At 31.6% G+C, this 11,909-nt stretch overlaps 1 long non-coding RNA gene across 2 annotated transcripts; it reads left to right on the plus strand.

Moving 5' to 3' along the window:
• The first annotated feature begins 8,396 nt into the window (after nt 1–8,396).
• Nucleotides 8,397–9,999, plus strand: LOC121116716 (uncharacterized). Of its 2 annotated transcripts, none has more exons than XR_011779609.1 (4): nt 8,397–8,619; nt 8,699–8,917; nt 9,024–9,494; nt 9,563–9,999. It is a non-coding gene; the product is annotated as an uncharacterized lncRNA (long non-coding RNA). The 2 variants fall into 2 exon arrangements; XR_011779610.1 differs by having other exon boundaries at nt 8,456–8,619; nt 8,699–8,922.
• The last annotated feature ends 1,910 nt before the right edge of the window (nt 10,000–11,909 follow it).

The following is an 11,909-nucleotide window of genomic DNA, read 5'->3' on the forward strand; positions in this document are numbered from 1 at the left end:
TAGTTTTATTTCAAGGCGTATTGGTTACATATTTGGGATTGCCTTTAGCAAATCTTTTCCTTCTATGGTTGACAAAAGAAAAAAATCCAAATCTAGATTTCAATTAAAAGAATATACATTTAAATAGTATAAATGGAAGTACTCGGTATTATCCGGATATGTTAGACGTCGAAGAACAGACACACTTTGCGTCCATACTATACCGGCTTAAAATCTGAATGCTTACTAATTAAATAATTAATGAAGGTTGAGAAATTTTGATATATTATAGCATTAACAATTAGGTACAAAACAAAAGCTTACTGGCTTACGTACAAGTTGAGAAAATGACAACTCAACGTGACCGACAATTTTCCATTCGCAAACTCCAAACAGTTGGGCGTCTCCAAGACCATCGTCTACGTCGTCAGCAAATATGAAAAGTTGAAGATAAAGATGGGCTCTGTCAAAATGACCAAACTGGATCCGGAAGAGTGAAAGAAACCAGCCTTGCCCAATCTCCTCAAATCCTTTTGAGGATGGAGAGGATACTTTTGAGACCAGCAATGAAAGAAACCCTTCTCCTCCGTTGCAAGACACTTTTCAGAGAGTTTTTTTGAGACACTTTTGTACCCCTACAGCCTTTATGCTAACCCCTGACTACACCTTTTGGGTACATGTCGAGGGGAAGGTCTGCAGTATCTGTTAGCAAAACACTGGCGCCCTCAAATCCACTGCCAGCTAGCAATGGACGCCATGATAGAGTACTACAACTCTAGTTTGTACCAGGCCGTCCACCCCAATTTTCACCTAAGGGCGGCTACATTAATGATTAAGAGAGCTCAGAAACATATTTGTTAATTTTGTTCGATTTTTATTGTTAATTAATACATTATATCTTGTTGGAGTTTAAAATTCAAAGTGTTCAGATTTTAATATACCACTCGGTAGAATATAATACCCTCAGTTTTACTCTTCGTTTTTCATAAGCACACTCTCATATATTTAGTCAAAATTTAGATGTTCTATTATAAAGGAATAATAAGAACAGTTTTTTTGTAATATGACGTAATACTCCAAGGAGTACTTTAGTCTATAGAACGCTAACTGGTTGAACTTTAGCTCATTGTTAAATCTCATTTAAAGTCTAATTTATTATTAGGTATGTAAAATATACTATGTTACTCTTTTCTTTTTAATAGCTCGTAGTTAAAAATTAGTCCTCAAATCACATTTTAGATAGATATCAACCAGTTCAAAACAAAATGGCTAAAAAAATATTTTTTTCCAGTATATAATTTAAACTGTCTCACAATTAAGGAATAACCCCTGCAAAATATGCCTGTATTTAAGATTTTGTTAGGTAGTCTTTAAAGAAATTTTGGTATATTAATATCCATAAAAGATGCAGAAAACATAGAAAAGCACAACGAACAAAAATCAATAAAAAGTGTTCCACAAATTTATTCTAGCACGAAATAGTTTTGAAAAAGTTATTGTCCATAGCTCAATCTACCTCACAATAGACTATCTCTCCGTTGTACATTGACAAAAATAGGAAGACGAATCGATATGATACGGATTGCCACATTAGATTGGGATTTCCATGGCTTTAGGTGAAGGTGCCTAATGCATATATCGATGAAAGTTAAAGGTTATAAAAATTGATAAAAAACATTCCCTCATTCGAATGATAAATTATTTATTATGTCAGCCTAGATAAAGTTCCTACAAAATGTGTCTAATCATACAAAAATATACTAAAATGAAGGTCATATTTTTTGGATATATTTTTCTATGGCTTTATATTATAGTTAAAACTAAGGAATAAACTCTTTAATACAGGTTTAAAAGATTTGCTATAAAAAGGAAGGTCGATTTAGATTGATTTTTTCAGTTTAACTTTTAAGTTTCTTATGGAATATTTAATATCAAATCAAATCAAAAATCAATCAAAATCAAAAAGGTTGTATTAATAAAGAAAGATTTGTCTGTTGATCAGACTATAAAGCTATAAGCCAAGTAGCCATAAGAAGCCATCATGATAAATATTTGTACAAAGTATTGGTCGTTGTGGTATTTTTTTGACCTCTTGTAGCTTTGAATACTAATCAATAATTAACTCTGCTGCCTCCATGAACTCACCCATTTAACCAAATTAACAAGGTCAATTCTGCAAAGTGAAGAAAAAGATGAAACGTCACAAGATAAAAGACAAAAAAAAAAAAAGATAAAGTGATATAATAAACAGCGTTATCAAGAGATAATAGTTATACTGATAAAACTGTAAAATCTTATTGGAAGCACTGCCCTAGCCTTGCATAATTTCTTTATGGCTGTTGGAAGAAGTAAATTCAGTCATAGTGATGTAGGTCGTTCGCATTTTTTATGAGGCCTATTTTTTTGTTTTTTATTTATTTGGTAATCTGAAGAAGAACTTTCTTTTCGTTAGCGGTTATCATTATTATTTTACTCCTGAGTAGTCAACTTCCTTTTCTACTGCATTCAATTATATTCAAAACCTGATTGAACATTCGTGGGTGTTCATAAAAGACGGAGAGAAACACTGAGGATTTGTTGGGGAGTTATAATTGTAAATCCTTGTTGGACTGAGAGTAGAATTGAGGATGGACATCACAGTAATTCTTGGAAATGTCCTTGTTTATTCCCTGCTCCCTCGTCAAAGCTGATCTAATGAAACGTCATTACCGCTAAGCTGCTCTCCATCAGAACATTTTTCAAATTGTCCGTATTACTTTGTTGATTTTCCGCTTTTTTTTGACATGCCCAAAATACACTAAATTTTCATGAACGTTATCCACAATTCTTTTATCAATTAAGTTAATGAATTATTATGTTTTGTATTTGTAGTTGGAAATCTAAACAGTGCTTTAAAAAAACAAACTTAATTAGCAACATTTGCCAATTAGGGATTAGGGACTGAAAAAACGCCCCATTCCTAGTTGTAATGCTATTAATCAATTACCTTTTTCATAATCTTAATTAGAGATCAATGAGGTTTATTTCTGACTCATAATTAAAGAGGGTATGTATGTAAGGAAAAAAAACTATTTCTTGCTATTAGAAATAGAAAAACGTTTGATGCGAGTGCTCTTTGTACCTTTTTGTTAATTATTGTTCAGAAAGAAGAATTCTCGCCTATCTTTCATCTAAATTAATTTAGAAATGTATAATAAAATAAATTTAGATGAATTTAAATATAATTAAAATATTTTCTTGTACTAATGGTATTTTAAATGTAAAATCATCTCTCTTTTTTATAGCATTTTCTCCCTCCATAATCATAAAACAGGCATCTGATATAAACTAGGGTCTAAATTCAGAGGTACCATTTGTCTCGCTCCTCGTACTCTTACAACGAATTACAAATTAGACAGTTCATCGCAGATACGTTAATTCTAATTCTAAAAATTAGTTCCAAACTCGGATAATCTGGCTATTCAACATTTCTTGAGTAACGTGATAAGTATCGGTCCAACCCGAGGATTTCCACTATTTTATCGACATTTTCGACGTCCATATTACCAGAAAAACCCCGTTATAACCACGGCTTTGCAGTTGCATTTGATACTGTATTAGGTTCATAAACAGTACAAATATTTTGACCGAATGCTCCACCTTTTCACCTTGGTTGTAGTGATACTGAAGAATGTATCACATTTTCTCTTTTTTTACTTCCTTTTTCGAATGCTGTATCACACAACTGGCTTTTACAAACACAAAACGTTTAATGCACTTTTTTAAAATGTACACTTAACCTTTCATCATACTTTAAGCTTATTTTGATGCAATGTATTAATCGTGGCATATAGCTCACTAAAGACATCCAGCGAAAAGCGCTCAGAACTATATACTTAACCTAATATAAGCATGCTCAGAAGAATGACCGAAGAGTTTAAAACAAAATTGTTTTATATTTCGGGAGTGTATGTGATTAAAAACTTACAATGTTTTGTGTTAATGACTATGCCTGTTTTCATAAATTATTATATCAAAATTTATAATATTTAACAACAAATAAAAAAAATTGTCAAATCAATTTTTTGACGAAAAATTAATGAAAAAAATTTGTTTTATATATAAAAAATAACTTTTTATCCTAACCACAGCACAAAATAGATTTATGAATGAATGAGAAACAATAAAAATGTTAAAGGAGATACTTGAAACATTTTTCCTCAAAAAATGAGAATACTGAAAAAATAAAGAGTAAAGATAAGCTGGATCCACAAATTGTCGGATTTGGATAGTTTCAGATCTTAAAATATAAATATTCAAGTATCTTGAAGTACCCTAACCTTTTTACCAGAACCGAAACCAAAATTAAAACGATAATTCTCTCGAATTTTATAAAAATTGACCCGAAGTTTTGACCTAAATATTTAAGAATCGGGATTAAGCCTACATTTTTACTGAGTATGGATGTGGAATCAATGAATAATCCAATGTTATTATTATTTAAACATAATTATTAGTGTATTTCTTTTATCTTGTAATCAATCTTCCGAAAGAAATAACAAGACCCCCGAAATCAGTTGGTAGATGGCCAATTCTTCAAAACTGTGTATTATTATTCAATAATACACAGTTTAATAACACCTAATTTGTATCCTGCCAATCAATTTCAGGAAGACTGGCTGGACGAAAGAAGAAGAGACTTCGACAACGGACAACCAAATGCAATATACACTTTTTTATTTGTAGGTATGGCGTTACTTTGTTAACATAAAAATGTACAGTACAGCTTTGGATATTTCTGCCTCTTTTCTCATAATAGTTGTTCTGATTGGTTGAATTTTAATTAGCTACTTTAGACTGAGTACAATTCCTAAGAGTCATTTAACAATAGTTCCATTGTTGTGAAGAATATCCTAACTACTAACTGATGTTGTGTACGTTCGCAGGGGGAGTGGGGGGGAAGGTCTGAAGGTGGTGTAGCTTATATAAGTATCAACTGATTAGGTAACGCCGAGTGTAATAACTACGCGATACGACTGTTTTTTTCGTAGATGTCGCTTCAATCACTAATACAGATAAATATAAAGAACGTTAGATATTGATAACATATTGCTCCTTTAACTAGGATGAAGTATTAAGTAATACCATAAGATATAGAGTTACATTAATGGCAAATAATTTTCATTTTATCTAAATAGATTGGCCACCACTGAGAAAATATTAATTTTACAATAATAAAAAAAAAAGGTTTTACTATCATGTAATTGGGCTTGCTAGAATTTTTATGTTATATTTGATGTTCCGTAAGAACTGCTCGGCAAGACAGACATATTTTGACGCCATAGTTATATTCAGAGCATATATTACTCTAAATTATATGATGAACAGTAACAGTCTATACTCTATGACGTCACTATCAAAAAACATGGTGGAAGTAAAACATCAGTCGGAGAAGTATTTTGGTATAACTTTGTATTTCTATTAACCTTGGTTTAATGTAAGAAGAAACTTTCATATTTTATTTAATTGAGAAAAGTTAAAGATGAATAAAGTTGTATCTAGGTACAAAAAAAAAAAAAAAAAAAAAAAAAAGAAGGAATTGTCAATCCAAAATACATTTGACGAAAGACGTACGTTATTCACTTTCTGCTTAGCATTGCTCAAATGAACTCTGACTGATCTAATAAAATTTTATTTATTTATCTTCATGCTCATAAATCACTTATTAATTGAGTTAGCTAATATTTAAACAATTTACAAAACTAAATAATTTTTTGAGGAGTTGATCTTTTTTGAAAGAAGATTATATTACACACTATATAAATTTGCTACGTGTATATCATTTCCAAGATCTGCACTGAAAATTCCCAAAAGTCAAGTATTATTTGATATTGATAAATAAATAAAAAGGGATCGGAAACAGGAAGGGATAGAAAAGTAATAGAACATGTTCACAAGCAAAATTCTTTTTGGAGGGGCCTAGTTCAGAATGGATACTTTTCAAAAACAGAAGAACAATAATTGGTTCAATTACAGGGCATATTCCCTTAATGAAGGATCTAAAGAACATTGTAATAGTGGAAGATACATCCTGTATTCGGAAATTTACTTATTTCAGAATATAATTTATCATGACCAACTTCGGTCCCTTCTTTCGATATGTAGTATCCACAAAATTTTATTTTTAGTTGAGCAAATATAAACTTATCAAAATTTAAAGTAATTTTCTTCGCTCGGTATTTTTCAAAATCCCTTAATACTGTTAAACATCATCGACCACTCTAAATGGGTCTGGAAAATTATCCAAAATTTTATCACCACGTAAGCAATATGCATCTCCGGTCGCAACAAAACCCATTGGTGCTCTATTAAAAACATATCTACCACAAGAGTCATAAGACAAGTCATATGTCTTGATTTCTCTGCTAATTCCATTTCTCAATGGCCTTGTTTTGCATCCATTGCCGTAAAAAATCTGCCCTTTGTGGGTAAAGTCAAAACAACATCTCTTGGAATCCTCATTGGATGAATTGGTTGATAAAATTGATCATTCAATTTTTTTAAATCAACACAAACTCTAACTTTCCCATTTGGTTTTGGAACTACTACTAATAGGTAACATCATTCAATAGCCTTGCCCCTTCCTTTACGTATCACTCCACATTATTTTAAAAGGACTTTTGACACTGATTACATTTCTTCCCATATGCAGGAGATTTTTCTCCATTTCTATGAGAATTTCTTCCACAATAAGAGCATCTTTGAGTTTCTCTTATCTGCTCCTTTTTATGATTAGTTTTTAAACTTGATATGGAACTTGATTTTCTTACCAATGCTTCCTCCTGAATTTTACCCTTTTCTTTGCACTGGAAAATGGATATAACCTTTAAAAGTGACAACTCAGGTGATTTAGAGAACAATTATTTTTTGTTTCTTCACTATTTATTCCAATTATAATTAGTAATGATATCCAGTCTTCAAATGTCATCTCCTTTAATCCAAATTTTTTTGCTAGGCAACATAAACCCCTGTAAAATGAATCAAAGCACTCATCTTCACTCCACTTATTTCCCACTAACTTGACCCCTTCTAATGCTACATTAATTTGCTTCTTAAGGTAATTTTCTATAAGATCCATGATTTCTTTTAAAGAGTTTTCTCCATCCATTTCAATTGACATGGCATGCTCTATCTTATCCATCATTTCCGGACAACACAATGACTTAAAAACTGCCTTTTTCTTTATTTCATTCTGATCCCCAAATCCAAGAGCTAACACATATCCCATAAAGTCTTCCAATTTACAAATTCTTTATATTCTATGTTTTATTCAAACTGAGGTAGAGATTTTATTGATATTTTCATTTCTTGATTTATTTTTGGTAAACCTACTTCTTCCTCCAAAAGTCGTTCTTCTATTTTTGTCAGAATTTTTACAATTGAATGCTTTAAATATTATTTCCACCACTTCACAGTGCTGTTCATCTCTTCTGATGGAGCCTTCACGAACTCGCTTTTGCTCTTCTATCAAGAGCATCATCATTCTCAACGTCCGATCATCTTTCTTATTTTCATCGACCAATGTTAGATTTCCTTCTAACATTTTGACCTTCTCTATGAAACTTCGATTTTCTTCTTCTAATTCACCCTTCGTAGGCATTCTTGAATCTTTCCGTTAACTCGATCTTCAAAATCCTTTCAACTACGCCATTTTATGTTTAGAACTATCCAATATGATGACGACTGATTGTTATCTTGTTTAAAAACCGGATTATATTATAACACTCTAATAATCAATTCATTAAATATACTATGTCATGGTCAATCCCATGTTAATAATGATTCACCTCTCCTAGTAACTAGTACTAGAGAGAGTGACATTCTTACTGGGTTAGTAAACTACTAAAACCCTAGTATGTTGAATGTCCCCGAGTCCGAATCCGACTCCAAAATAAAAAAATTTAATAATATATTTTATAGCCTATATAAGTACTAGTCATAGGTGTCTATATACAATAAATAAAGATCTAATTTATAGCTATTTTTAGTTAATAATTAAATGTATAATTGTGCCAGCTATAAAGAAAATATTTGAAAGATAAGATATTTAAATAAATGAACAACAGTTGTAATGGATAAAAATCTATCTATTGCTTATAGATTCATAAGTTTCTAGACATAATTTATGAACTCGTAAGCTGTTGAGTTACAAACTTACGACGTTTCTATTCATAGACAATTATATTGATACTTATACTGATTATGTAATACTAATATTATATCAGTCGTTTTTAAGGATATTCTGGTTGATACGTTTTTAGGAAGCGTCTATGACGTAGAATTTTCTTTCCTTATACATCAACAAAGTAGAATCTTCTCTCTTCCCGAATGTTTTTAATTATTTTAAACTGATTCCCCAATAAGTAAGTTCTACATTTGAGGATGGTCCATTAAATGGCCAAGGCTTCTAATTCGCAAACTGCTTATCTCGTTTCAGCGTCGTTCAAAAATCGTGAGCCACACTGAATTAATTTACTGGAGCCAACACCGTGGATTTGTAGAAGAGCAAAATCAATTCCCCAAAGAAGACGTGAAACATATGTCAAAAGTGTAATACGAAAGTTCGATTCGAAGTGAGCGAGAATATAGCCTTTTGGATCTGTGAGAGTCCGTTTTATTTTCTCAAATGCATTATCGTATTCATGTAGCCACTGAAAATTTAAAAAAAATTCTTTAATAGGTGACGAAGCGTTTGTGTAGCATGTGCTAAATCTGGAAGCAATTGATTTAATTGATTAGCAAGGCCAAGGAATGATCTGAGATCAGTCAAATTGCTCGGTGAAGGAAATTGGGCAATGATTGTGACTTTGTGGGTCTGTTGATATGCCGTTGGACGAAACAGTCTTGGCCTCCTCTTCCTCCCATTCTAACTCAGAGTTGAATCTCTTCTCCATTTCTTGTAAGGCATCAAACATATAATCAGTTATAATTTGTTTACGAACACTTAATCTAAGCCTTAGATTATAAATAGTTTTATTTATATTTATTATAATTAATTTATGTAGCCGGAGTGGGAGTTGGTACAAATTTCCCTGCAGCTGACTTTTTCGGACTCCGACTCCACCAACAAAGGAACGAACTCCGACTCCACGTGTCCGACGCTGCAACCCAGGCATTAAGAGCATTGACATATTTTGGGGGAAATATTCATGTTTATAATGTATTCTAAATGATCTAATCTATTCTATTATATAACGGAATAAACGAAGAACAGAAAAAACGTCGACAAAGACATCACAAAGGACCAACAAGTAGAACTGAGCTGGACTGCCGTCCTAAATAAGGACCGGTACAACACTAGTAATTGTTAATTTTCTAAAAGAAGTGTGGCCAATAGCCATGCCAATCCCTCCTGTCAAGTTCATTTCCGGACTTAGATCTGTCCTAGGACTGATTTACTAATCTGTATCTCCCCATCAGCATTTTTTTATCGGTCCAATCCACCAGACATCAGGAAATTCGTTTCATTAAAAGAGGTATCATAAAGCTTCCCCATGTGAAATTATGCAGTTAGGAACTACGTCGTTTTAACTGTTGTTTTTAGTATAAAAGCCTGATGAGGACCCATCCTAGGAATGACAAATTTTATTAGAACCGGGCAGATAGGACTGCAGTGTTTCCAGCTTTTTTAAAAGCTATTCAACATTTATGAGTATGAAAAATAATTCGTAGATTATAATCAACATTCCAAATATGAAAGCGATACAAAATAATACAATACGTCCTTAGAAATACTAAAAACTGTTCGCTGTGGAGTTTTCTAAGAGTATTATTTTATTTTACTTGCATTAAACTTTTAATAGTTATAATTTTATGCATTTATGTACGTATTTTTGAATTTGTCGCAGTTTTTTTACTTGCGCTATGGTTCAAATTTGATAATTCTCAAATTGTACTTTTCTGCTTCTATTCGTTTAAACAAATATATGTGAATATGCATATAAAAAAATATAGTCAAATATATCTTATAAGGAAAATGCACATCCTATTTTAGTATTATTTAAAAAAAAATCATTTCATAAGTCTGTTCCTGACACATTTAACAAAAAATTAACATTACAGTACAAATTTACAACATCATTTGAGGGTTCTTATAAAAATCATATTTGTTTTAATAATTCACACTTTGAGTAATTAACACATTCACTGTCCTAATATAAAATGTACCGACACTCATTTTGATGAAAACAATCAAGATGTTTACATTAACTCCAAAAAAAGTGTATTTTGTTGCACAATACATTTATAGGTCATTATTTACAGGGTCGTGTAAAAGTTTTGGGAGTAAAATGAACGAAATAAACAATGATTTATAATTTTGTACACGATTAATACTAATGATAATATTATTATTCGCTTTTGCTTTAGACCTCTGACATGGCAGCCCACCGCTCATTGACAGATTCCTTTAAGGCTCAACATTTTGGTGCTGGATTTTGCAGGCTTGCGACACTACTTCTCACCAGATACCATAATCAAGGCTAATCAGATTAGGTAATTGAAGATTCCAGCAGAAATTAAAGTCGTAATCTTTCGTCTTTGTTGTTCTTGCGACATGATAACGTTTTGAATTGATTGTAAACAAAAAAAGAAAAGCCAAAAGGAGATTCTGGGCTCTCTGTAGGAGGAATAAAGAACAAATGGTTCTAATCAAAGCTGACTTATTCAGTTTTAAATTTATCTCAAAACTTTAGAACAGCATGGCATAATATTAGACAATTTAGTTATTCGTAGTATCACGAGTGTTTAACACTAGGACAATGCTATAAAGTACGAAAAGAAGACCTGATTGTGAGGAGTAGTGATTTATGAAACATTAGAGACATGGAGTTGTGCTTCTTAACAAGCTATATAGTCTTCATGAATTTGCCCTTCTGCAAATAAATTCATGGAAAAAAAATAAAAAATAACGTGATCTGTGATAGCTTAAAAAGTAACATCTTGTAAGGAAAAAAAGATATTCCTAAGACAAAGAATCTACTTAAGCTAATATGCAGATATCATCACTTGGTGCATAGCTTTGCATTAGAAATGCTGGTTTCCTATATAGATAACAAATTATGCCATCGATTAAGAGCAAGTTTTCTTTCTTTAGTCACTCCAAAATGGCCAAACTATTGGTATTTATCAAACGTAGATGGAAAAAATATATATTTTGTTTGTATGCTTAAAATATTAAAAAGAAAATATTTATTTATTAATTTTTAATTAGAATCCTTTTAAATATATGTAAAAAGTTCTTTCAATTAATTAAGAACATCATTAGACAATGGCCATAATCCAGTTCTTTCTTTCATCTCATACTGGGTGGAAGCTTGAAACTTATACCCTTAGAAATAAAAAAGAAAATAGTATACCATTCCAAATCAGAGGCGCCTCTGTTGGAGTGTAACCCGCACGAACAAAAGTTGATGCTCTGGGTCTTAAATCTCACTGCGATGACATTTCTCGTCTGATTTAAAAAAATCAAAATGCAGTATGAACTTGAGATACTTGGCTAACTATACAACCACTGACAGTTCTAATATCCTCACAGGGAACCTCTCAAATCTGTATAATACAAGTGTGTAAGTTTCAAGTTCCCACCTAGTAACTATTTAAATGGTTGCAAAAAATAGTCTTAAGTCGGTAAAAAAAAAAAAAAAAGACTAAGAAAATAGGGAGATTTGGAACAGCTCTAACACTATTTATATATAATTACTCAAAGCTTGTTTGATTTCTATCACATATAAGTATTTATTTCATTTTGTAACTATACTCAGTTGCAGTGGCACTGAATTTAGTTTCATGTAGGCGTAGGGAAGGGGAAAATAAATGATAGAAACGTCATTGGAGTGACTTTTTTGACAATTTTGACTGATTTTTTTTACAAATCCCAAATTCGACAGCTA

This window comes from Lepeophtheirus salmonis, chromosome 4 (genome assembly GCF_016086655.4).
Source record: "Lepeophtheirus salmonis chromosome 4, UVic_Lsal_1.4, whole genome shotgun sequence".
NCBI lineage: Eukaryota > Metazoa > Arthropoda > Copepoda > Siphonostomatoida > Caligidae > Lepeophtheirus > Lepeophtheirus salmonis.